The sequence below is a fragment of the Zeugodacus cucurbitae genome, chromosome 5, assembly GCF_028554725.1.
Source record: "Zeugodacus cucurbitae isolate PBARC_wt_2022May chromosome 5, idZeuCucr1.2, whole genome shotgun sequence".
Lineage (NCBI taxonomy): Eukaryota > Metazoa > Arthropoda > Insecta > Diptera > Tephritidae > Zeugodacus > Zeugodacus cucurbitae.
In genome coordinates, this window is record NC_071670.1 from 62,852,637 (window position 1) to 62,880,459 (window position 27,823).

At 33.8% G+C, this 27,823-nt stretch overlaps 1 protein-coding gene across 4 annotated transcripts in view; it reads left to right on the forward strand.

The window, feature by feature from the left end:
- The window catches only part of LOC105208857 (rhophilin-2-A), a 273,352-nt gene that overhangs the window by 226,691 nt on the left and 18,838 nt on the right, over positions 1-27,823 (forward strand). The window lies entirely within an intron of this gene.

The window sequence follows — 27,823 nt, forward strand, 5'->3', positions numbered from 1 at the left end:
CATTGTTGTATTCTGTACATGCAATATAAAATGTGCAGCCCAATATTTTGCCTCAGCTACGATCGATTCCTTAGAATTCCGGTAGTTACTATGAAAAGTTCCGATAATTATATATCGGTATTCAGAACTGCGCAAAATAAGACTATAATATTCTTCAGGTGATTATATTGTAGGTTTAGAAGCTCATTCATCAGGCCTCTTATGGAGAAAAGAGCTAAAAATGTATACTGAGGCCCTTGGTCTATTGTAGCCTTGATATATTACTGGAGTAGCTCTTTTGCTTGTTATTTATGGCATAGTAATTTGAGAAAATTGTATTGATATGAAAATCATTTGTATGAGATATAAGAGGTTAATAAAATATAAAAGCCAGTGTTGCCATCCTCTCCTTTAAGAGCCTTCAAACTAATACTGCTTACTTATTAGAATCGTATTAGTAGCAAAGTTACTCTCAATTTTTCTGTCCATTTGAAGAGTTATTATCAATAAATCAACATTATTCCCAGCATCCTCTGCAATCAAGATGCTTTGAATTATTATGTTTATAAAATGCAGACAATTCTATAGAATTAAACTCAACTTACAGCATTACTACATTATTAGAAGAGTTTTAGAGATTTTACTAAAAATTTAATCAACAAAATATCGCTTCTCGCTGTGTATATCCTCTCAAATGAGTCAAAATATTATTTTTTATTCAAAAATATGTCTTCAACCTGAAATATGTATGAACATTTCTATTATAATATTTAATAGTAAAATAAAAAATCAGTTTCTCTTCAAATTCATTTGAATCACCTTTTACCACATATGATAGTTCGTTCTACTATCCTACTGTAGCAAATTTTCAAAAATTGTTTATGAGAAAACTGATATTAAAGTAATCTATAAAAAAAATTGCTTTGACCTCGTCTTCGAAAAATTGCGCAGAAATCATTTAAATTTTGTTTTCTGTGCCACAGCTGACATTTAAATGGAAACGCTTAAGAAAAATGAATATAATCATTAATGAAAATTGCTCAGTACATTGTTTTGCAAAAGAAAATTACGCTGAAAATTCTTAGGAACGCCAATTATAGTCACGCTGTCAACGCAACTAACAACAGGTCATTAGATACAGCAGACAATTGTCAAAATAACCCACACAAAAAAGAACTAAAATAGAAACAGAAACAGAAACAGAACTGACATTTTCTTTTCTTTTTTTCGTTGATAAAATGCCTATTGAGTTAATGAAAGACGACGAACGTTTTGTTTTTCTAGAAGTACATACAGCATAAGCAAATAAGCGCTGAGTAATCAAAAGTACAACGCAATTTTGCGCATGCGCACAGGTGTACACTCGCACAAGCAAATAGAATGCGGCAAAACGCTTGTGTTTCTGCTACTGCATATGTATGTGTGTGTATGCAATTATGTGTGGGAAGTGGTTCTTTTGTTTCTTTTCAGCTCAAATATTTCATTCAAATTCTTAATTCTTGGCTGTGCAAATATTTGTGTTGGCGTTGTTGGCTCTAATTGTTTAAAAAGCGTTAATTTTGCGTTTCATTGAGTAAGTAGCAGTGAGTCGAGAGACTCGGCGGCTGACGTATATGGATAATCAATGGATTTACACTTCATTTGCAAACTCATTGCGCCAAACAAGTTGATTTTCAAGTATTTATTTTATTTTTATTTCTGTTTTTAATTTCTACAGTAAAAATATTTGCGTCCAAGTCGAATTTTGAGTTGATTATGTCTAGTTGTATCCATATAAACTGTCTGAGATTTTTTATTGGTTTACAATAACAAAAATGCTGCCCCAAAATCTAATTTATGTCAGCAATGTGGTTTAATTGATATTTTGGGCAATAAAATAAACTCGTTTCAATTAATTGAAATTTTGTTTTTTCCAATTGTATAAAATTTTAGTACAGAAAAAGATAAAAAGAATCGACAGACAAAAAAAAAATTTTTAAATACATGAATACCGTTTAAAAAAAGTTTTAAATTTATTGTTGTTGATTTAAATGGTTTTTTTTTATATATTTCTTATTTTTAACACCATTTTTGCAAAAAAAAAATATCTAAATTTTTTTATATTTTTTATAAATTTAAATTTTTTTGAAAAATAGTAATAACTGAGTTTGTTGACTTTTTAATTAATTTTTTTTTTCATAGGAACTCCAAAATTTTTTGCTTAAATATTAAATTGATGATGAAACACCCTAACTTGTGGAAGTCTCTGTCTCACGGAGAATTATATCATTTTAAAAAATAAAATTTCCCAACTTATCACTACATAATTGTTTAGAATTGAAAATTAAGCTGTCTCAAGGTATGAGGGCTGAGACAGTTACTACAAAATTAATTATAAATATTTTACTTTTTCTTCGCAAATATCTACAGTAATATCAAATATTTCCCACTTTCCTTGTATAATAAAAATGTAGAACATGTGGCAACCTTTACAAAAAAATTTAAATATTTTTAAATAATTTTAATTTGATATCCTATTTTAAATTATTAGCACTTTAATTTGACAAAATATTGAGTATTATTTAATGCAGGTGGCAACTCTTCAAAAAAATATTTCCAACTTTTTTCAGTTTGTTGTGTTAGATTATTTTCTAATTTTCTTTACTTAACAATTTAAAACGATTGACAATGTTTGGACTCTGAAAATTACACTAAAAAATAATACAATAAAAATCAATATCCATAATCTGCCGATAAGCTTATGACTTACTTCCATACCTCTTTTTTGAACAAAAATTAATTAACCTTACATTTTACAACAAAAACTATACAATTTCCGAGCAATTCAATTCTATAAATCTATATTAATGGTTTTTTGTTGTTGCACCAACAAATATTCATTTCAGTGCACAGTAGCTTCAAACTGACATCCATATATCAAAATCGAGTTCGTCGCTTAAGTCTTTCGTTTGCTTAGCAACGCTTTCAGTGGCTCCAAGTTGTACCAGCTATACAGCTGATATGCAAATGCGCTTTGTTTTTGTTTTTGTTTTTGTTATTCTATTCAATAGCCATAGACATTTAAATAATTCCACCCAAATAGTTTACCGTTGCGCCACCACACAACTACAAATTCCACACGAATAATGCACACGAAGAAGGTGCCAAAGCGGGAAAACAAACGCAAAGCAACAAATGAATACAAATATACAAAATCGACTTGGCAACAATATGTTCGTTAGAGTTTCGTGTACAAATGACGCTGCCACATTTTGTGGCAACATGCGTTAGTGCTACTAGATATTTCCATTGTTGTTGTTGTTATTGCTGTATAGCATACAACATTGCAGCAAATATTCTTATTCAGTTGCGATAAGTCGACACACAAAAAAGTGTTACCTACAAACACACATACACATTCAAACACTTAAATATATATACATCTGTATATAAACATAAGGTGTGTTGCTTATATTATGTGCGATTGCGCTGTGCGCCAGCATTTTGCCGCTATGTGCTTATTTAGCTTTGCAGCTGCGTGTGTGCTTTTGTGTTGGCAACTCTGTCGTTACATGCCGGTTGAGTTGAGTTGCCGCCATTGCATTACGGCCTCACTGTTGCTGATAAAATAGCGCGACAGCGGTAGCACTAACAACAACAACAACAGCTACAACTGCAGCAAACGCTTAGCGTCAGCCACTTGGAAGTGGCATCCAACTGACCCACATAATTTTCTAAACCGAATGTCAGCAATGAATTTCGCTAAATAAATACTTTACGACAAGTTAGGCATGCGCACACAACATACATATACGGGTGTATATAAAGACATACATATACATAGAGACATGTGTAGATATATTTAAAATTTATTTTAGTGTTATTTGGTAAACAAGCTGGCATTTCATGAGTTGGTCTCTTGTGGATTTTTCTCAAATTTTTGCTGCTGAATTACAGTGCTGCGGCGCATTATGACGAAACTGTTTGCTGTAGCAATACAAATTTAATGTTTTGAAAGTGATTTTAAATGATTTTTGTTTATAGACTACATATTAGGCTGTAGAAAGCACTGTATATATTTTAGTCAAAGGAAACTATAGATATAAGAGTTTTATAATATTAAAAAAACTTTTTCAATACAAAAAGGTGGCAATCATGCCTAAAATATTTTTTAAAGCATATGTGATTAAAAATAAATTGAAATAGGAAGGCATACATCAGTACACTTGGTTCTAAATATTTTTAAGCAGAGTTGCCACATCAATAAAATATAAAATATGGAAATTATTCCCTAAAATATATTATTTCAGTCAAATATTGTACTACAGTTCTCAAAAAAAGTATTTCAGAAATATTTAGACACAAAAGTTTTGAAACAGAGTTGCCACTTATTTCAAAAAATATTATATGCGGTAAATTATGCCACGATTGAGTGTTTTCATGAAGTCCAATAACTATAGGTGGTCAAAATTTATACCAAAAATTAACTTTATGGTGCAAATTGATTAATACTCCATTTTTTACTGATGGTAAAAACCAATAAAAAATTAAAAAATAAATATTTTGAAATTTTTAATTTATTATTTTTTATTTTTTTATTATTTTATATAATAAAACGGCCAAACTACTTGTAAATAATATTCAAAAAGCCTTCCATAAATAAAAACAACAACAATATTTATTTAACTAAATATTCCAAACTCTTATCTACCCAATTTGTTTGCACACTCAAAATGCAATATAAGTGCTCAGAAAATACTCATAAATAATATATTTATACATGCACACATAACTCAAATATGCATGAGAAAATCGGCACTTATTTTCCTCTCAAATAACAGTTAACAAATTGTACCCACTTCCTACAACAGCTATCTGCTGCTAAAGCGGCCTCTGTTGTGCCGCCGTTTGCAGTAGCAACATCAACTGTTGCTCACTTGTGCATTGACAATTTCCAGTGTTGTGAAGTGCTTGCAAATTATTTTTCTTTTTTTTTTTGGTTTGTCATTCCACTTTTATTTGCATATTCCAAGCGTTATTAGCCAACCGCAAGTATGCGAGTAGAAATATTTTAGTTTGCATTTTGCAATTGCTATGGCTCTTCGTCCGGACACTTCGTTTGGCAACAACACATTTCGTTACTTAGAAGACTGGAAAATCGAGTATTTCAAACTGAAATGTTTCTAGGAAATTTGCTGTATTTGGAGAAGAAGAACAAATAGAAGGAATGGTATAGAGAATTGCTCTTTAGTACCCAACTGTTGAGAGGAGAGTTGTGGTTTCAATGTCAAGACTTAAGACTAGGTTCAAGATAAGGCTTGCTTGGATGATGTTTCAAAACCTTTGAATTATTTTTTGAGCTTTAAGAACTGCTCATAAGAATCTACAAAGCAGATGAATAAAGCTTTTCATCTATTAATATTTCTATTGTAACTGAAAAATCTCTTTGGTAATTAGCCGAATTTAATTGGGTCGAATATGTGTAATAAGATTCGTATTTTCCTACAGGGTATTCGTCCAACAAGCTTTCCTGTATACTATTTGTTGCTGTATTTTTTTATTTTAAGTCAAGTTTTCTAGTTTCCCAAAGCCAAGCGGCGACGGCTGAGCAAAACATTTATTCTTGATAGTGTAAGTGGGTCACACAGGCACTATGGCAAATTTGAGCCGCAATTTTTTTTGTTTATAAAAGCATGTTTACATATATAACACTCTCATATAATATATATGTAAATACATACATATAAACTTCCTAGCATGAATTTTAGTTATGTCAGCGACATGGCATGAACAGGTATTTCGGCTAACTAACTTATGATACACATACATATATACTTTAAAGTACTCACCTGCCTATTAAATGGGTCCAAATATATTTTACATAAATTCTAAATATCGGCTGTTTGATTTATAAGAGCATCATAAAGATTTTTCGTTGAAAAAATACCAGTTTTTAGCCGCAAAATTCGCAGTAGTTGCTAGACTAGTTTTGGTGATTTAGGAATTTTCAGTTAAATATACATACAAATTTATAAAGTGTTTACATATAAACAATTACAACTACTTGATATACATACATATATTTACATTAAAGCGCATGTAATGGTAGTGCTGTTTCGGTCACTAGGAGTCACGACCGGTATTCTTCTTCTTAACTGGCGTAGAAACCGCTTACGCGGTTATAGCCGAGTCCACAACAGTGCGCCACGCATCTCTGCTTTTGGCGGTTTGGCGCCAATTGGTAATACCAAGTGAAGACAGGTCCTTCTCCACCTGGTCCTTCCACCGGAGTGGAGGTCTCCCTCTTCCTCGGCTTCCACCAGCGGGTACTGCATCGAAAACTTTCAGAGCTGGGGCACTTTCATCCATTCGAACAACATGACCCAGCCAGCGTAGCCGCTGTCTTTTTATTCACTGGACTATGTCTATGTCGTCGAACAACACATACAGCTCATCATTCCATCTTCTGCGGTATTCGCCGTTGCCAATGTTTAAGGGACCGTAAATCTTCCGCAAAACCTTTCTCTCGAAAACTCCTAGTGCCGTCTCATCGGATGTTGACACCGTCCACGCTTCTGCACCATAAAGTAGGACGGGAATGATGAGGGACTTGTAGAGTTTAGTTTTTGTTCGTCGAGAGAGGACTTTACTTTTCAATTGCCTACTCAGTCCATAGTAGCACCTGTTGGCAAGAGTGATTCTGCGTTGGATTTCAAGGCTGACATTATTATCGGTGTTAATGTTGGTTCCTAGGTATACGAAATTATCTACAACTTCAAAGTTATGACTGTCAACAGTGACGTGGGAGCCAAGACGCGAATGCGCTGACTGTTTGTTTGATGACAGGAGGCCGTGGTCGTCATCAAAAGGGGGGTTTCTCATCCGAGGCCTGTGTTTCTTATTCACTGGTTATTCGTTTTTATGTGGTGGGTCCCAAGCCCTACGCACAACCGCATAAGCGGGATTCGCCTTCTCACTTTAGCTCGCTTCCAGACGGATGTCTGTTGGCTACCCAGAGGATACTTGGTCTAAGACCGGAAGTTGTGAGCTGCTTGAGCCACATGTAAAAGAATCGTTCCTGGCCACTCCCAAGTGAATGGCAGTCAGAAACTTTCCTCACTTACGTGAACTTCTACATATGACTCCATCCTCCTACCGGTATTAGAGTGGGCAAATGAGAAATAGAACTACTTGCTATGATAAATTTGCTCGTATTTGCTCTGATATTTAGATGTATGTATATATGTGTAGAAACTGGTAATTGCGCAATTCGGTAGTTGGGTTTTTTACCATAAATATTCATGACAACATTTATATATACATACACATATAATAAAGTAGATACTACATATATAATGTGTATATAGTCAAAATTAGTTAGCAAGTTAGTTAGCACTGTTGATGCCCGCCTTTTCTTGCCAGTAAATCATTATTTATAGCATTTTACATTTTTAGAGCAGTTTTCATACTATTTACACTGAAAAAAATTGCTGAAAAATTAATGAGTTTTACATTGATCTTGAGTAAAAGACATCAGTGCGTTGCCTAATATTGAATAAGAAGAGGTGAAGATTAATTATGTCATACTTCCAAATTGGTAGGTTAGATTAGAGGAAATATCCATTATAACACTACTTACACTGAAAAAAATTATTGTAAATTTAATGATATTTACATTGATCTTAAGTAAATGACTTCAATGGATTGTTAAATATGAATGAACTAATGTGAATAAGCAGATATTCAGACGGCTTAAGTGTGACTTGAAAGTTGCTATTTTAGATTCGAGAAGAAGTCTTCTGTTAGCAGCACTTCATCCGTCACAGTTCTAGATTTTGTATGGTTCTTAAATGGTTCTTCTTTAGACATGCACTTTTCAATAGCACTAATTGTTGACTCCTATGATACTGAAAGTTGAAACTCAATGATCCTTCTAGTGATAAAAAAATATTCAACTCGAATAAAACTTCATTAACGCCACTGTTACCCCACTTACAATAATATTATGTACAAGACTTAAGAGTAACAGCTCTTGGATAAGCTAAATGTCTCGATAATCATCAGAAAACTGATTCAACCTTCTCAAATCAGTAATTAAAAAATTTAACGGAAAAATTTTAAAAATAAATTAAAAAATTTTATTCGAACTTTTTCTATTTTGAAACTTAGCTACTCAATTCTTCTATAAAGGCTGATATAATAATCGAAGGTCTTCATAAACTCGAGTTTATAGACCATTTCGGAGTTTACCATACAAAAAACATTTTTTAACTCTTCTCAAGCAACATCACTTTTCTAGTGTCCATGGAAACATAACTCGAATTGAAATGAGAACACTTAGCAGTTTTTTAGACACAAAACCTTAAACTCAATATTAGTATTTTAACATGTATTTTCAATTAGCGAGTATTCTTATGTATATTAATACATATATATGTATTATACAATTAATACATAAATATACTATAGGACATTTATAGCATATTTTTCTACTTTATTAGCCGATTTCAATATTGAGATGCTCAAATACAGGTCAAATTAATAATTTAGTCATTTAACATAAATATATTTCGGTTTAGACCTCTTTTTGCTTTAACAAGCAGCTGGGCAATAGGTCAACTTTTCAGCTTTTGTTTCAAATTTCGCTACATTCAAATTGATGCTAATGAGTTTCGAGGCTACCTTTTCACTGCGCCACAATATTGAAGCTTTTTAAGCCATTTGACGTCTGCCGTTTAATTTGTAAAAAAAATTATGTCTTCATTTCACATATGACTGTGCGCTATGCTAGTGTGTGTTGCCCCATTAGAAACGCATAACTTTCTACTTCTTTTCCATAAGTCTGCAGAACTTTACATGATGCCCAGCAGCAGAAAAAAATAGAAAAAGAAGGGAAAAACAAAAACAATGCAGCTATGAATGCATTAAACAAAAACCAATGAACAACGGCAGTGACAAAACTAAAACAAAGCACGAAATAGACAAAACCGCAAAACAAAAAGCTAGAAGATAATATGTAAGCATGTATATATGTTTTTTTGTAAACAAAGCGAAGTCAAAAGCCACACTCATTGATGCTGTGAATATGCTAAATAATTGCGAACGCTTTAAAAAATTACTTTCACCCATTTCATTTTCGCATTTTTAAATACCCACGTGTAGTTGTTGTGTGTGTGTATAATTAGTATGTATCCGAGTGTGTAAAGTTGTTGTGACTGCAGATAAAAGCGACAAGTGGCAATTAATGTCAACCCATTGTGCTTTACTAACTTATTTTCTTTCATATTTTGCGTTGACAATGGTTATAATGTATATTTTTTGGTAAATAGAAGTTTCTTCAATGGCATTGAAATGTTCTTTTGGAATTTGTGTTCACAAATGAGTTTTGGTATTTAACGGAAATTAATTATTTGTGCTGTAACCTCAATTTTTATTAAAATCATAAATATTTTTCTATATTAACGTAGATATTTATGGTTAATATTCGCTGATTGGAATTTGTTATTTTGCTATATGGAAAAAAAACTGAAAAAGTCACCTATTTGGAAGAGTTTAACATTAAATATATTTTAATAATAGTTTTGAATATAGAAGCTATTCGATAAGTAAACTAATTTCCACTAACTCGTCTGTTTAACATGGTGTTTAATAGTTATACTAATAAAATTAAATGATAAATTTTAGTTTTTCATTGAATATTATCTTATAAACTGAGCTTAATATTTTGTATTTAATAAAAAGGGTGTAGATTGTTCCCTATTTTTTTAATCACTTTGAAAAAAAAATAATAATTTGGGGGAGTTTAAAGTAAAATGTTTTGAAATAATACATAGATTTGGATACATAAGCTGTGCTATAAATAAATTATTTTTCATTAACTCGTTTGTTTAACATGGAGTTTAATAGTTATAAAATTAAAATGATATTATGTGTTTTAGTTTTTCATTGAATATTGTCTTATAAACTGAGCTTATTATTTTCTATTTAATAAAAAAAGGTGTAGATTGTTCACTATTTTTTTAATCACTTTGAAAAAAATAATAATTTTGAAGAGTTTAAAGTAAAATGTTTTGGAATAATAGTTTTGGATACATAAGGTATGCTATAAATAAATTATTTTTCATTAACTCGTTTGTTTACCATGGAGTTTAATAATTATAATATTAAAATAATATTATGAGTTTTAGCTTTTTCATTGAATATTGTCTAAACTGACTTTACTAACTGAGCTTATTATTCACTGTTTACTAAAAAGTGGGAATTGTTCAATTTTTTTAATTAATTTGAGCGAAGAACTTATTTGAAGGAGTTTAGCGTAGAATGTTTTAAAATAATAGTTTTGTATAAATAAGCTATGCTATAAGTAAACTAATTTCCCTCAACTCGTTTTCCCTTCAGTCAATTCAAACTCAATTCCATCACTTTCTGTCTTCAATTTGCCAGTGTAGCGCTCAATTCTATACTTTCCCTTCGCCAGCTGCTTAGTTCTCAGTGAACATTTAATGATGAAATATATGTATTGACTACTGCGCTCTCAAAATATTGGTCATCCACACGCCAATCACTGCCAACTAATGCGTTTTTAATGACTTCTGTATCGTTTCGTATATTTTTGCACTCATTTTGGAAGTGGAAGGAGCAGAGAAATTATTTCTGGCAATATAAAATCGCTCAGTTGTGGTAAAAATTAGCACAAATTGCATTTCGGTTTTATTTGTACGACATTTTTGCTAACAAAAATACTCGGCAATAATAGAAAGTTCTATTAGTTTTGTGCAAAATGCTTAATGCGCTTATCATTTATTTCAATTGATGGAAATGTAATAACAATAATTGCTAATACAACGAAATGATGAAATTGTATTTTTTTTCTTTTTATTTTATTTTTTGGTATAATTGCCATTACTGTCCAAAATGATTTGTAATTTGACAGAGAGTAATTCATTTTTAATATAAGTAGTGCAAACTTTGTATATTAGTCATAGAATTCCTATGGAAACTCAATGCAATTGTCAGTGTTGCCTGAAGTTAAGAAATAAAGCAATTTAATATTATCAAAAAAATTCGTTTTGAGGTGAAGTGAAGCGATGAAAATCAATTGTAATGAAAATAATCTTTCTTTTTAATAATTTTTGTGTTTAAGATTAAACTGTACTCATAAAGACGGAGGTTACCAAATACAGTTTTTTTTTTATTTTTTAACTAAATCGCCTTGAATACAACGCTTTTGTTATAGGATTACAGCTCTATGTGGAAAGATTTTGATCTCAATTTAAAAATGTGGCAACACTGTAAATTGTTTTACCAGTTTATCATAGTATGAATATATAAACTCTAAGTTTATCAAACACAGCAATGAAACAGTTGAGAATTCTACATAAACACCTATTCTTAAACTCGAGTTAGAGACCCAGTTTGCTAAATTATAAGGAAAAATCTCTTTTGCATATCAGATTTCGACAATTCTAACATTAAATATTTATATCGAAGAAAAAACTAAGACTCCCAGGAAGCCCTGCTTTATTTCAAGCTTAAAATTCATACTCTAAATAACAGCATATACATATACCACTCGCAGCAATAAATAGGTTTACAAAATGAAATTTAAGCTGTTCAACTGCGAGATTTGCAATTTCTTCGCAAGAAACATGCAAAAATCCGCTTATATAATTTATACGAGTATATCTGCCTGTCAGTATGGTATAAATTACAATAATTTTCTTTCCCATAGCGCTAATAACTGTTGCCAAAGAAAAACCGTAGCAAATAGGGCATGTTTTTTGTTGTGTATTTTTCTATCCATGCAAATGGAATATGGAAAAGTTTCGTTTCATTTTAGCAACCAAAGCGGATTTGGAAACCCGCCAAATGCTTTCTTTTATACGCTCACTCCCTTTAAGTGTTTTCCCTTGCATTTTTGCATAAATGCGGCCAACTTGTTGCAATAACTATGAAGAAAAGTGAGAAAGAAGGAAAAAAATTAAATTTGCTTTGTAAAAGCTGCCGCCGACAAACAGCTTGAGCACTGCGAGCGTTTGCTGCTGTTTCGGTGGCGTTCGCAGCTTAAATATATTGCCCGGTCCATGTCTATTGTGGTGTGTGATGTGATCGGGTTAAATGGTTAAAAAACTACGAATGATTTGAGGCATTATTTGACAACAACGCCAACACTTCACGGCCAAACGGCGACAAATTGCAGCAACAAAACAGCAAACAACAGTTATTGTATGGCATACACGCTCGCGACACACGCGCCTTGCAAAATCTCGGCTTTTGTCGCAGTAACTTTGAAAGATGGTCTATGCAAATGGTTTACCAACTACTGGAATAACGAATAAACAACATTTCAGCTAAATAATAAGCAAACATTTGTGGGTTAATGTTTTACGCATTTTTTCACACAATTTTTTCGCGCTTGAATTGTGAGTTGAGGTCGGTGAGTTTGAATGATTTTTTGGCAGTTTTTTGCTACTATTATTGGACACAATCATGAGTAAATAATTGATTTGCTCAATTTCTTCATACAACTTCATTTTACAAATATTTCTGTTCAAATTGTTTTTGCAATTTTATTATATTCAAGCACCTCGCTTGGAAAAACCAATCATCCTAATTTCGTTTAACGGTTTTTTTCGTTATTTCACTGCAACTTTACTTTGCATTACCTTACCGATAATTGTTTAATTTAGCCGCAATGACTGCAAGACATCCGGCTGTAAAATTAGTTGTCGTTGATAGTCGCTGTGGTCAATGCACTCGTTGTTGGTTTTATTAATCATTTATAATTTTTTTTGGATTTAAATTTTTTTCGTATTTTACATCAAATTTGTTATTGTTTTTGTCACGCTTGCTGAAATTTTATTTTTTTTTTATACCCAGGAGATCGGCTTTCTCAGGTTTTTCAACTACATATTTTTTTTAAATTTGCATCTTTGTTTCGAAAATTTAACGATCTTTTTGATAATTCATAATCTAAAAATTTAAAAGTATTATAATATGATCTGAAAAATGGGTTTTGGGCAGCCTACTTACTGATACGAGCTGTGTTCAAAAAATAACGGGAATTTAAAAATTTCTAATTTTGCATAATTTATTTATTTTTATTATTTAGATATAAACAACATTAATGTAAATCATATTTTCAAAAAACCAAAATTCCCGTTATTTTTTGAACACACCTCTTATATGTACATGTTTGATTTGGAAATCAAGTACTTTGTAGACACCAATCAACTCAGGGGTTACTAGGGGAATAGTTTAATATATAATAAATACTAGGGAGTTAAAAATTTGTTAGCAACCGCAGCCAATATAACTCAGAACAATGACAACAGTCATAGTGTTGAAGATATTTAACGGATGATGGCTTTATACAATCTATATTTTTACAGTCTATATTTTACGCCCATGTGAAGTCACAAGCAGTAAAATCTGAAGAAATTAAACCGGAATATTTCAAAAATTTCTCAATTTTGAGGCGAAATTTCACGCACATTAACCTAACCTCACTTTTCAAAGCAACTACATAAATAACTTAGCATAGAATGCCACCTCAACCAAATTTCGAAGTCCCCTACTTTTGCTGTAATTTATGCACATTGCACTTCATCTGCATATTTGCAGCAGCCCAATCGCTCGTGTTTCCACTACACAATGCGGTCTAACGATGCACGGCATGATGCCAGACTGTGGCTGCTGCTGCTGCAAGTGTTTGCCAGAAAGGGTCCATTTCACCAGCAAACGAGCCATAAATATTCAAATTTGCATTTTGCTTACATTCATTTCGCGCTTTTTGCCCGCTTTTTTGTGAATTTTCTATTTTGGCATGGCTAATTGGCGGTGTTGAAAAATTTGTGACTCGTGATGGCTGTAGTGTAGAAGAAAGTGCACTGAATTATTAAGTATATACCATAAATTTAAGATATATGAGTATGTATGGTTGTCGTGAGACGTTCAAGTGACGGTGGACTTAGTGCAGTTATCGTGCATTAAAGGCCAATGTAATGTGCTGTTGGCGCCGCCTCTCTATAAATGGAAAGCTGTTAGACGTCGTTGAACGTTTTTGCATATAATTTTCACTGCTTCATTTACACCGCTAATAAAAATTTATTTAGTGTAACATAATGTTGCTATTATGAGTATGCATATTTCGGAATAGATAAGCGGTGAGATTTTATGCATTTATTATTGTTTAACGGTTCAACACATTTAAACATGATTGTTAAGAAAACAATCGAGATTTTAATGGATTTTAATGAATTTTAATATAATTTTCGTAGCTTGAGTGGTTAAATGTAATTACAACCAACAATTAATAGAATATTTCATGCATACTCCGGTGGGAATAATCCTTAGTTCTCCCCGTCAAATATGAACGATAACTCTTATTTGCCTTTCGAGGCCATATCTTATTATATATTATATGTTTATCTATTCTAACACGACGATTTTCAAGCACACGTTCTTTCACTATTCCCTATATACATAGGTAAAACAGTTGAAAGAAAGACTCGCTTGGGCCAAGTCGGTTGCATCCTATTCAAAACCTAACGATCTTCTAACGGACCAACCTAGGTATAACTCGAGGACCCAATCGATAAGTTTATCGAACAAGTTTGATGGAACAGCAAATAAGAGCAAATGAACTTTAGGTCTAGCTTCCCTGAAGTTGTGATTGGACAGTACAGAAGACTATTCATTATCTTAACCTTATTATACCCAACGATCTAGAAATCATCAAAAATCGTCGATATAACTAAACTTGGTAGAATAAAGAACGGTTGTCGGAGTACTGAAGCGATTATGTTCAAAGACTGGTATTCTACTTACCTAGATTCGACCTAAAACTTATCTTGCACACAATTAAAACTAATAAAAGGTGGTTAAAGTCACCTCCCATCATACATTCGCAAGTCTATTAATCTAGGGTTACCACTTTTTAATCTTATTCGACGCTGGTTTGGTGGAATGATTTCAAACTGACTTCGCCCCTGTAACGAGCAACCTTTAGATATCCACATGCGTAGATTAAAACAAGGTCTTCAATTATGACATTTTACCCATTCAGAAACTATCTTCTTCATTATCTCCAATCATTCACCGGTCCCTTCCAAGAAATAATATTGAAATGCCGACCTTTTTTAAGAAAAAAAAACAGAACAGAATAAATCATATTGAGAACTTCTTCATAAGCGACTCTTCCGGTTCTTTTGGCATTTAGGGCTTATTCAGCTTAATAGAATGATAACTGAATAAAGCGGTGACAACGGTGTCTGTAGAATCTCACCTAAAGTTCCATCTTCCTGTTTCATCATATTTTAAACAAATTTATTACCGGCGAATATTAATATACCGTGGTATACATTTACTTCCGAAGGCACAAGTCAAAAGTGCTTATCGCGAAAATAACCTTAGCAAACCTTTAGGGTGAAAGCCATAATCATTTTATGAAAGTAACTATTGAGAAATCAATGAAAGTGAGTTTGACATATTTTTTCACTTTTCTTCCTGGCGAGGTCATTGCAGCCAGTTTGCCAATTACCTTCGCAGTTGCATATAATTTTCTTTTGTGGCCAAGCCAATCATTAATTTTGTTAATTCCTATTTTAGTTTTCATTTTTCTTTTCACGTTTTTTCACCTTTTTTGCTTTTGTTGTGGTTTTTGGCGTTGACAGCGGCACTTTTTGTTTTGCTACGAAACGCTTCGTGTTGGTCAACAACTTTATCGCATCTAATCAATATGGCTGACAGCAACGACGGGCAATGACATGCATTATAATTTTAGTCAATTTGTAACTTGTCTTACTAAATTTTAAAGTCTCCAAAGTTAAATCACAAATACAGCACGTGTTGTGTGTACAGATGTGTCTATTTATGAAAGCAAGCAGTTGTGATGGGGGCGAGTGCATATGGAATTATATTATACATATAACTATGTGTGGTATAATATGAGGGTGGCTACCGAATTTTTTGTTGTGGAGTTTGGACTTGGAATGATTATAATGAGAGGAGAATATGTAATATATTATTTGACTTTTGAATTTCAGGAACTGGAAAGGCATGAGTAACTGTTGCTGAGACATTCTGATACTCGAAAGGTTTAGGTTAACTTTTTTCTAATCTTTTGAAGCATATACATGTTTTTGAAGCACACTGTAGTTTTGATAGTAGAAAAGTACCACCCAGGCTTCAAAAATTTATATCTAATATTTAAAAAAAAAAATTATTAATCTCGAAACAAATTTAGTAACCCTTGTAAAATATACAAAGTAACCTCTCATTTCAATTCAAGCACCCATTTCTACAAAGTGAGTGATTTCTATTTATTTCACATTCGACGGCATACAAAATACCTGCATAAATATAGCACTAGTATTATCTGCTAACTCAGATTACTTCATACAAATTTATAGCATTTTCTCCACTCCGAGTGCCAACAAAAAAAAGACAACCGCCTAATAAGCGCCCATTCCACGCAGGCGCCCAAATTTATTTGCTATTCAGCGCCGACTACTATCGGCAAAAAAGCGGCGAAAAAGCAGAAAAGCCTTCGGTAAAACAGTTTCGATTTCAATGGAATTTCGACTGATGAGCCACAGTCACACATACATACAGATTTATGTATTACTGATCACGTTTAGTATGGAATGCTAAGTAGCTGATTTGCCGCGATTTCATAACTCAATGAACGACACGAGCATTTTTGCAAGGTAATTGGCATTTTTGAGGAGCTACTGGAACTTCTTTATTCACAGGGTTGAAATTAAATTTTAGTACAAATTTAATGGATTTTTTTGGAAGAATTGATAGCAATTTAAATATTCTGACCGAATTTAGAGTTTACTTAAATGATTTAGTACGATTTTCCATCGCCAAATCCAGCCCAAAGCAACTTTTAGATAATAAATTCTCAGCAATTTTGTTTAATTACGGTTTGTGAATTTATCTTCTCCATATTTCTTATGCCCGAATGCGCATTTAACCTTTTCGGAAAAGGCCACATTAAAATCGTTTGTAAATAATGTTCATCGGTTTTTAAGCCACCTTAAGGTTAATTTCGTAATTAAATATGCTTGATTGTTTCGTAAGCTTTTTTTCCCATCACTGCGTAATATTCCATTATTTATTAATTTGAATTTTCATTACTTTTGCCCGTGGATTTACATTTATTACTTGCGTAGAATCGCATTTAAAGTGAAAAAATTATTATTTTTATACATTCTTTCTAATTGACTTTTAATATCTTCGTATTGAATTTAATGCGATTTATTTTCATTCACTTCAAGTACTTGGCAATTACCCTCGACGACTGCTGTGAGTTCCGGTTCTCTGGCGTTGTTTTATTATTCAAATAACAAATTGTGCATATAAAAAATTATAATTAAACAATTGTAATAAAAAAGTGGAATTTTTAATCAAATCGACAATAAAGATGAGTTCAAGCACAGTGGGGCAGTTCTACCACTTATAGACATTTTCTATGAATATGAATGAAAGTAGTTTCAATGATATTTATTTCACATCAAATATTCTTCAAAAAATTATATTTTTTCTTAAAAAATACTTAATTTTTTTAAACAAACAGTCATAGTAGTTCCTTAACCTACTATCTAATATCTTATTAGCAGTGTTCGATTCGCTACTTCTCAGCATGCTATCTTTGAGCGGTGCTCTTTTGTCAAAAAGTTTATATTTTCACTTAACTTCTCACAAATATAGGTTCATTTTGTTATTTAGGGTCTAAAAATAAGGATAACAGAACAGATTTTGAAAATACCAAGCTCCGTAAAGATAGTAGACGCTTATTTGAAATAGGTAATACTTGAAATAAACCACAGTACATGAGTACTAAACAATCATAGTATAAGTACAGAAATATAAGAAACTTGCTTAGCTCATCACTTCGTCAATAGACGACCACCAATTTCATGCCGCATTCCGCGCCACAACACGTGCACACCGCCGCACTCCAGCAGTGTAGGTGTGTCCGGCCTGTTCTATTCACTACATTTAATTTATTTTGTAGTGCCACATAAACAACACTCATGCGCATAAATCTCTACATGCTGTGACGTGGTAATCGCCTTTGACTGTATCAAGTATCAACTCCTTCTGCGTAATCGAGAGTTGTCTACCGAGTATGCTGTTATTTTTAACTTGCTCCGCGCTTCTTTTTTGCTGCTTCCTTTATTGTTTCTTCTTTTAAATAGGAATTTATTGTTTCTTAATTTAACATAATTTGTGTGTTTTAATTACATATTTATATGAGTGTAGACAGGTTGGCTACAGCTAGGAAATATTGTATTAAAAGTGAAGAAATAAGCAATTAAATAATTGTAAAAAAAAGAAAGACCTTCAAAGCAGTGATGTTTGTTATTATTAGTAAGCAAAAATTGATTGATGACGCACTAAAAGTACGAGTATATGTGTGATTCTTCTTTAAACTCGAGGTATGAATTTTGTGTAATAAATGTTGTCTACATTTCAGCGCGAAGCTTAAATAACAAGATGAGTACAAGCTTGAATCGAATATCTTAAAAAATGAGGCTGATTCAAAAATCAAAAAAAGCAAAGATAAAATAAAAAATCAAAGCTTAGTTCAATTTAATTTAATTGCCAATATGAATTTGTGGACCCACATTTAAATCACACATCTGAGCTTCTTTACTTCCCAAAGCATTAGTTTTCTCAGTAAAATCAACTTAATACCATAAATTATATGAAATTTCTTTACCCTACTTAAAATTATCTCAAAAGATTACTTATTTATTTATGAGCAGTGAGAGTTTTCAAATTTGTTCCTCAGTTTCTCAACGCGCATGTGCGTATACTTCATATAATTACAAGTCTTCTCATGATCAAAAGTTCTCATAACAAATTGAATGGAAAGAAAGGTTGTCTTGTTGTAAATTAATATATGCAGATTGAGTCAATGCAGTTAGCCAGCTGAAAGAAAATTCTAACCTCTAGATAGAGGCACAGGCGCATATACAAGTGCATTCAAGTAAAAGGGTGGCATGTTAAAATGCTAATTTAATTATGGTATGCCATACATTATTTATTATTAAATTAATTTAGCTGTGGCTACACCCCAGTTCTTAAGCTTTCATTTTAATTGACTACAACAACAAAAACATTGTGTTGAAATTTTTGAAATTTTCGAAGCCTGCTGGGTGAGCTTGTCAACTGAATTCTGCTGACAACCTTCTTCCGATACGAGTATAGACGAGCCACTCAGTTCCCCTTGCGATGGTGACGTAGACCACCTTGCAGTCTGAGTATACGAAAATATTAGAGAAAGAATATATAGTAAGGATTATACCCTCAATAAGTGTTCTTAATTGGTAAATCTGATGTAAATTTTTGAGAAGTGCTTAAATGCGTTAAATATAATGAATATAATTAAAAGGGTTGCCACCTGTTGGCAACACTAAATTCAAAAGAATATTGTTGAAACAACGCGATAGAAATAATAAAACTTTAAAAACCTGAAAATTAAAAATATTTTTGAGAAGAGTTGCCACTTGTTCAAAAAATTTATTTCTACAAAATTTATATAACAAACTAATTTTTGCAATATGGGTATTAATAGAAGTATAAGAAGGTATTCCGTTGAATTTATTTTAGTGAAGAGTTGCCAGCTGGTCCAAAAAATAAATAATTCTACAAAATTTAACAAACGAATTTTTGAAATATGGGTATTACTAGAAGTTTAAGAAGTTAAAATTAATTTTGTGCAGAGTTGCCACCTGTACAAAAATTAAAAATAAATAATATCAATCATATAAGTTAAAGTTATTAAAGAAGGCTTACAGTTGTAAATAATTTGTGAAAGTTTTGAAAATTATATTCTGAAAAAATTTATTCTAATTTTTTCTTCAAATTTCACAACTAAAATCGATGCATGGGGTATAATAAATATCCAAGTCTAAAAAGTTAAACAGAAGACCACACACATATCCAACGAAAGTCGGAAAATATTGATTGTGCCTGACAAGCGTACAATCGTTGTTGTTGTTGCGTATGCGATTCGCCAGCGAAGCGATGTGGCATTCTGTTGCAACATTGGCGCTGTTTATACGCCCTTTTCAGCAATATTGCAATATTGTGTTGAACACACACATATATTCCATATTACCTAGCGTTCTTTGCGATATTTTACCGTAGAATGCCAACACAATCACGTGTCTGAGCGAATTGTTTCCGCTTCAGCAACATGGCACTAGCAACAACACATGGATACAAACGTATATTTCTGGTATGTAGGTATCAGCGCTCAGCGCCCAGCAGCCAATATTTGTAACGCCGCGTTGCGCCTGTCGACTTGTGTATTCTTCGCTTATCGCATTGTTTGCAATTGTTGCAAATTTACTTGACTTTGTAAGCCACTGTTGTTTTGTATGCATACGCTGTTGTTGCTGTTATTCTCTATGCCTACGCGGTAGGTTGTTCTTGTTGCTGTTGTCGTTGTAGCTGTTGTTCATATTGTTGCTGTTGTTGCTGCTGGAAATGAAGCAATCGTCGTTTATCGCACCGTTCACTATCGCGTCCGCATTTCGCTTAAAGCCTCAGCGATAAGTCGAGCATTCGCAAGAGATTAAGATACGCCTATCAACTCGCGTTTCATTTTTAGTTTATTTGCAGTTAAATAAATATTTTTAATGCAGTTGAACTATATTTGTATTTTATATGTGGAGTATATAGAGGCTTATGCGATTTTGTATAGTGACTTGTTTTTTTGTACCTTACTGCATATATTATGTTAACTCATGAGCTCATATGAAGTGTTATCTTTTTGAATGTATTATTTACACTAAAAATATATTAAAATTAAATAATAGCAAGTCATGCTGTTCCGTCACTCTGGCGAATCTTTAATAGTTGCATATCTTTTATTTTAGCTAAAACTAGATTATTAGTATTAATAACTGCTTTCAAATAAACTCGTACTATTTTACAAAGAAAGAGATTAGAAGGAATTAACCCTTGTGGTTGTATAAAGGCATTAAGCACCTAAATTGCAAACTCTTGACCATAGTTGAGGGTTGAGGGCATCTTGGTTATACCCCTGACAGACGGCGGCGTTAACTCGGAATAACTGCTTTAATCGGGGTTAATTCGAGAGTTATCTCAGTTAACTCCGTTTACTAACTCCCATTTAATTCTCAAAATTTTAGAGAGTTAGTGGGAGTTCGTGGCATTTTCGTTGGCAACATTGTTAAACATGGCCACTTTTTATCTATTGTGAATGAATTTATGCAATACTGACATATGTTTTTCAAATAAATGTAAACAAAAACATACGCATTCTAATTTTGTTCTATAATGGAAGTAATAATAATAACATATTTATATCTCTTTTTTTAATGATTAGTGATTTTGTACTATTTGTGCGGCTAACAACCGCAATAATTGCTTTCTATCCAATTTTATTTCACCAAAATGGAAATATTATTGCCAATTAGCTGTTATGCGAGTTTATAACTCGCTTTGCTGCCGTCTGTCACCCACAAAATTGGAACTGATTAAAAGCGCAGTTAATCGGGGATAACTTTGCCGTCTGTCTAGCGTATTAGCATAAAAAATTATTTAATCTAGATTAGGTTAGGTTTAGTAGTTGTCTGTCGACGCACCAAAGCCTTTGGGAATCCCATTGTAAAACCACCAGAACTGGAACTCTCTCACAGTGTTATGTCTTATCTGAGCCACCCAGTGGGATTGAAAAAATTAAATAACATACAAACTTTAATATGTACAACTTCCGCCAAATCGTCGAGGAAACCGTGTCCGATAGTTGCTTTTTCTATGGAGAGCCTTACATCCGAATAGAAGATTTGTTATAGTTTCTTCTTCTACTACTAGTCTGCGTGCGTGTCTTTTAATCAGATAGTGACCTGTTAACACCCCTACTAGGGGGGTGATGAGAATTTCCATAATGTATGACAGCTGTTGACATTGTCATTTTAACACATATCTATGTACTCAAAATGGTCGTCATACTACTTTGTTATAGTTAAAGCACTTTATGATGATTACTACGATTAGAAGTGTAGTTTTTCCAACAGCTGTGTGAACATTCTTCTTATTCTCACTACGCCTTCAAATCAGTGCAAATAATTACAGAATGGATATCGTAGAATAATAAAGTAGAGTAGTGTTGACAAGTGCTTATTAAATATTGTCTATAAAATTGTGGTTGAGTTACTTTGAAAATTACTGAGAAAAAATGTTTCCTGAATGTTGACGATTGCTTGCGTCTCAGATATAAAATCATAAGAAAACGTTTATATACTAATGATATCGATATCATTTCCCTAAAAAACGATGCTGCCGCTTTCTCTAATTGATTAGAATACAATATTCGAATACAACAGGTCTATCTATCAACAAAAAATTTAATATTATAGTGAATTTTTTTAAGATTTTTATGATTATCCAAAGTTCACAGATCGGTCATAAAAGACTATAATCAACCTTTTTTTGCCTTAAGCATTAATAAGAGACATTCGTTTTGTCTTTATAATAGGTTAATTGAAGCAAAAATGCACTGCCGCTATCGAAATTTCGGATTTCAAGAACTCTAATTTCTATAAAATATTATATTTTAAAAGTATGATTTCATTTTATTATAAACTAGCAGACCCGGCCACACGTTTTTGTGGCTAAGGTATACATTAAATTAAGTTGGTCCAATCTTGGCGACGATATTGATTACTCGAGGTTTATTTATGTTACGCAGCATGATGACAACTCACACTACTTTTAATTGCAAAGTGAGTGGTGATAGTTCAGGCAATTTTAAACAGTTTGGGATAATTGACTACGTCATACTGGTTTGTAGCTGTGTCAACCCTCTTGGACCGAAATTCTAAATTGTCGCATTAAGGTCATCGATATATTTGTTTTACCACCAATATAGGTCATTCAATCAGTCATTTATGGTTATCATATTGAGGTTTCATGTCAGGAAAACTTCTCTTTCGAGGCCATGAAGTGACAGACAGAAACCCGTTAAAAATGTTATTAATCCATCGAGGTGTCAACTGCGTCGCTACCACTTTCAACTATTTCTACAATCGCAGTATGATATTGTTGGAAAAACACTCGTATGTTATTAGTTAATAGGCGATTCTTTATGTGTCGCCACAAATTAAATGATTTTAGGAATGTGATTAGTTCGTCAGCAACAGTTGATCCAGGAATAGTCTGGCGAAAATCACCTGCCAACAGAATCATGGCTTCAACAAAAATATTTTCATTGTCGCGTAAATCTTTTAAAGTCCTGTGCAGTGCCTCCAGCGACTTGAATATCTACATAATCTTCTTTATAGCTCTTTTTTTGGCGATTTTGCAGGCCGGTGTTTCGTTGATTTGCAATTTATGAGTAATTTCAAGGCCGAATTGCCGTTTGTCTGTCTACTAACAGGTGCCAAGTTGCACCTATTCCCATTATAACTGGGCGTTGAAAATGAGTGAAATCGGTTCAGGAATTACCTCAACCCTCATGTACTACATATGCTGATTTTCGTTATTCTATTGGACTTTATTTCAAATTGTGTGTAATAAAATTACATCAATAAATTGCGAGAGTATAAAATGTTCGGTTGCCTTTCCCTACTTGTTACAAATTGTTTTGGGCTATCGACACAGCCTTATACAATTGAACAATGATACAAATATTTTAACAAAGCAGCAATGACAACTTTCAAAATATTATTATTTTTTGTTTTGTGTATTTTTTTTTATAATTTTGTTGTCAATTCAAATAAAATCATCTTCTTGTTATCTTCCTCATAATTTTTCGATACATACTTACTTTCTAATCCTTCCCTGGCCTTCAATAAATATTTCAAAACTAAAATTAGCCAGATCGGTATGGCCCTTCTCGACTTTTTTCGAAACTAACGACACAAATTGTTTGTATGGGTGATTAGAAAATTGTGGATTTAAGACTTTTTCAGGAAAATTTTCTAATTTTTCTCTCCGTAAGAACCCGACCATGAAGAAATTCGAATAGCAATTACCCGCTTGAAGAACAACAAAGCGGCGGGGGCCGATGGATTACCGGCCGAGCTATTCAAATACGGCGGCGAAGAACTGATAAGGTGCATGCATCAGCTTCTTTGTAGAATATGGTCGGAAGAAAGCATGCCTGACGATTGGAATCTTAGTGTGCTCTGCCCAATCCATAAGAAGGGAGACCCCACAATCTGCGCCAACTACCGTGGTATAAGTCTCCTCAATATCGCATATAAGGTTTTGTCGAGCGTATTGTGTGAAAGACTAAAGCCCACCGTCAACGAACTGATTGGACCTTATCAGTGTGGCTTTAGACCTGGAAAATCTACAATGGACCAGATATTCACCATGCGCCAAATCTTGGAAAAGACCCGAGAGAGAAGAATCGATACCCACCATCTTTTTATCGATTTTAAAGCTGCCTTCGATAGCACGAAAAGGAGCTGCCTTTATGCCGCGATGTCTGAATTTGGTATCCCTGCAAAACTAATACGGCTATGTAAGCTGACGTTGAGCAACACCAAAAGCTCCGTCAGGATCGGGAAGGACCTCTCCGAGCCGTTCGATACCAAACGAGGCTTCAGACAGGGTGACTCACTATCGTGAGACTTCTTCAATCTATTGCTGGAAAAAATAATACGAGCTGCAGAACTAAATAGAGAGGGTACAATCTTCTACAAGAGTGTACAGCTCCTGGCGTATGCCGATGATATTGATATCATCGGAAGCAACAACCGCGCCGTTTGTTCTGCGTTTTCCAGACTAGATAAAGAAGCGAAGCGTATGGGTCTGGTGGTGAATGAGGACAAGACGAAATATCTCCTGTCATCAAACAAACAGTCAGCGCACTCGCGTCTTGGCTCCCACGTCACTGTTGACAGTCATAACTTTGAAGTTGTAGATAATTTCGTTTATCTGGGAACCAGCATTAACAACACCAACAATGTCAGCCTTGAAATCCAACGCAGAATCACTCTTGCCAACAGGTGCTACTTTGGACTGAGTAGGCAATTGAAAAGTAAAGTCCTCTCTCGACGAACCAAAATCAAACTCTATAAGTCGCTCATTATTCCCGTCCTGATGTATGGCGCTGAAGCGTGGACGATGACAACATCCGATGAGACGACTCTTGGGGTTTTCGAGAGAAAGGTTTTGCGCAAGATTTATGGTCCTCTAAACATTGGCAACGGCGAATACCGCAGACGATGGAACGATGAGCTGTACGATTTATACGACGACATTGACATAGTTCAGCGAATAAAAAGACAGCGGCTACGCTGGCTAGGTCATGTTGTACGGATGGAAGAAAACACTCCAGCTCTGAAAGTATTCGATGCAGTACCCGCTGGAGGAAGCCGCGGAAGAGGACGACCTCCACTCCGGTGGAAAGACCAAGTGCAAAGTGACCTGGCTTCACTTGGTGTTTCCAGTTGGCGCCAGAAAGCAAAAAGGAGGAATGAGTGGCGCGCTCTGGTGGATTCGGCTATAATCGCTTAAAACGGTTCCTACGCCAAATATATATATATATAAGAACCATCCCGAGACCTCTAAAATAATTCTAAACAAAAAATTTGCGAAATCGGTTGAGCGGTTCTCGAGTTATGCGCTTAGCAACACATTTTGCGATTCATTTTTATATTATAGAAGATAAATAAACTTAAAAAATATTTAAATTAAAAAAAACACTTTCCCAAGAAATTTAATTTTTTGTAATCTAAAATTCAAAAATTAACTTAGAAATATAAATCTGCCTTCTCCAATTAATACAAAAAGTTGTTTATATAAATAAATTTGTTCTAATTGACAACTAACGCATGCGTCTTAATTATGACTCACGTTTTGTGGAAGACGTTGCAAGTCGTCACGAAGTTACACGCAACTTCAAATGCTTCACGCTACCATTAAATATTCTAAACGGACTGCGCACGCCAGCGACAGGAAAGCGGAAAAGTCTGTTCTTCACACCAAACATTAATTAAATCTAACTATTTCCGCAATTAAATGCAACTGACAATGTTATAAAATTGGAGAAGCTTATCGTGAGCGCATGTATTTAGAGAAAAACAAACTCCAATGCGCTACCACCATAGCATATACGCGTATATGCACTATGCATCACATTGTTGGGGGCGATGTAGAAGCTACGCGCTCCTGCCTACACAAAGCATGCTAAAACAGTACAAGCCACCGCCAACAAAAAGCAAAACAAAAGCAACATTAAATGCTTCCACCATTTCGATCGCATGAAATGCGGCAATAAGTGCTGGGTGAACCATAAAGTAAATATGTGAGTGCTGGTGTATGTGTTTGTGTAGAATACACAAATCTAGCTTGAAAAGATAGACAAATGCATAGTGCAACACTTTGCTTGCAACACAGAAAAATAAATGGCCACAAAGCGATCAACACAACAGATGACCGAACGACGATCAACCGTCCGTCACAACAACTAACCGTACAACCGACCGACCGACCAAACTCCATGAGTTCTTGGCCACCACAAACGAGTGCATTGACAGCTCAGGCGGTCGCTGTCGGTGGGGTGCACTCACCGTTTGGCGTTCGATAGTGCTGGCGATGACACTGTTGGTCATGACGTTGACGTTGGCGGCATAGCGTCCAACACCAGCGTTGGCTTGCAACAATGGCGCATTGAGTTCTGGGTACGTGACATTTGCGGTAAGCACGTATTGGCGGCCGTCGACGGCCACGACGATGATGATGGCGCGCATACAGTCGCCGTTTCCATTCAAGCCAGTGAGTGACACTGCCGCAACTTTTGTGGCGGCAACTGGCCTCGCTTTCGGACTGATTTCTTGTTCTTTGTTCGCTTCTCTTTTGCTTTGCTTTTTATTGCAAAAGCAGTTTGTTTGTAGCTTTTCATTTCACATTTTCCATTTCTAACTTCTAACTATGTGGCACAAGCGCTGATGGCGATTTTGTTTACAGCGCTCTTTTCAAGCTCCTAGGTCAATATCTGGGGGTTTTATGTAAATGTGATTTATGCTTACATATACACAAATGTATATATTTACAAATTTCATACGAGTATATGTAACTTCTAAACCCTGGAAGAACTTTTTATCAAAATCATTTTTAAAGGTTACTATTTGTCCTGGATTCAATAATAGTATTAACTTAGTTTGTATGAACTATTATAGACATAATAATGTTGTTCCTAGACATTTATAAAGCGTTCCATAAGTTCATTAATGTTTATATATCACTATCAATGAACGAACCGGTCTTACTAATGTGGATTTCAAAAAGGAAAGTCCAAATTTAAAGATACCATTCTTTACTTCCATACTTTAAGTTTTGACAAATCGTCCAGAGAATTGGAAAAACACTTCCAATATAACCAATAGACCTGTGTTTAACTCTTCCTGCCTGAATTCGGTATACGAGGGCTGCTATATATATTTCTGGCCTAATAATGAAAATAGGAATATTTATCAACGAAAATGGTTTTATTGCTTTTTAAAATATTCTCCATCAAGATTTATACACTTTTGCATGCGCTCAAACCAATTTTCGAAGCACTTTTTTTGAGCCTTTTTTGAGCGATTGTCAAATTGTGCGAGATCCAACGAGAACAAACCTTTTTTACGGCCAGGTGTTCATGCAATATCGAATGTATGCTGGTGGGAGAAATGCATAGGCATGCCTCTATCTGAAGTTATGTTACATGACGGTCTTGCATTATCAGTTCACGTACGGCATGGATGTTTTCTGGCACAACGGCTGTTTTTGGACGACCTTCACGGAATTCGTCTTTGAGCGAGCGTCGGCCATGATTGAATTCGTTGTACCAGTTTTTCACAGTGCTATAGGATGGCCATACAAA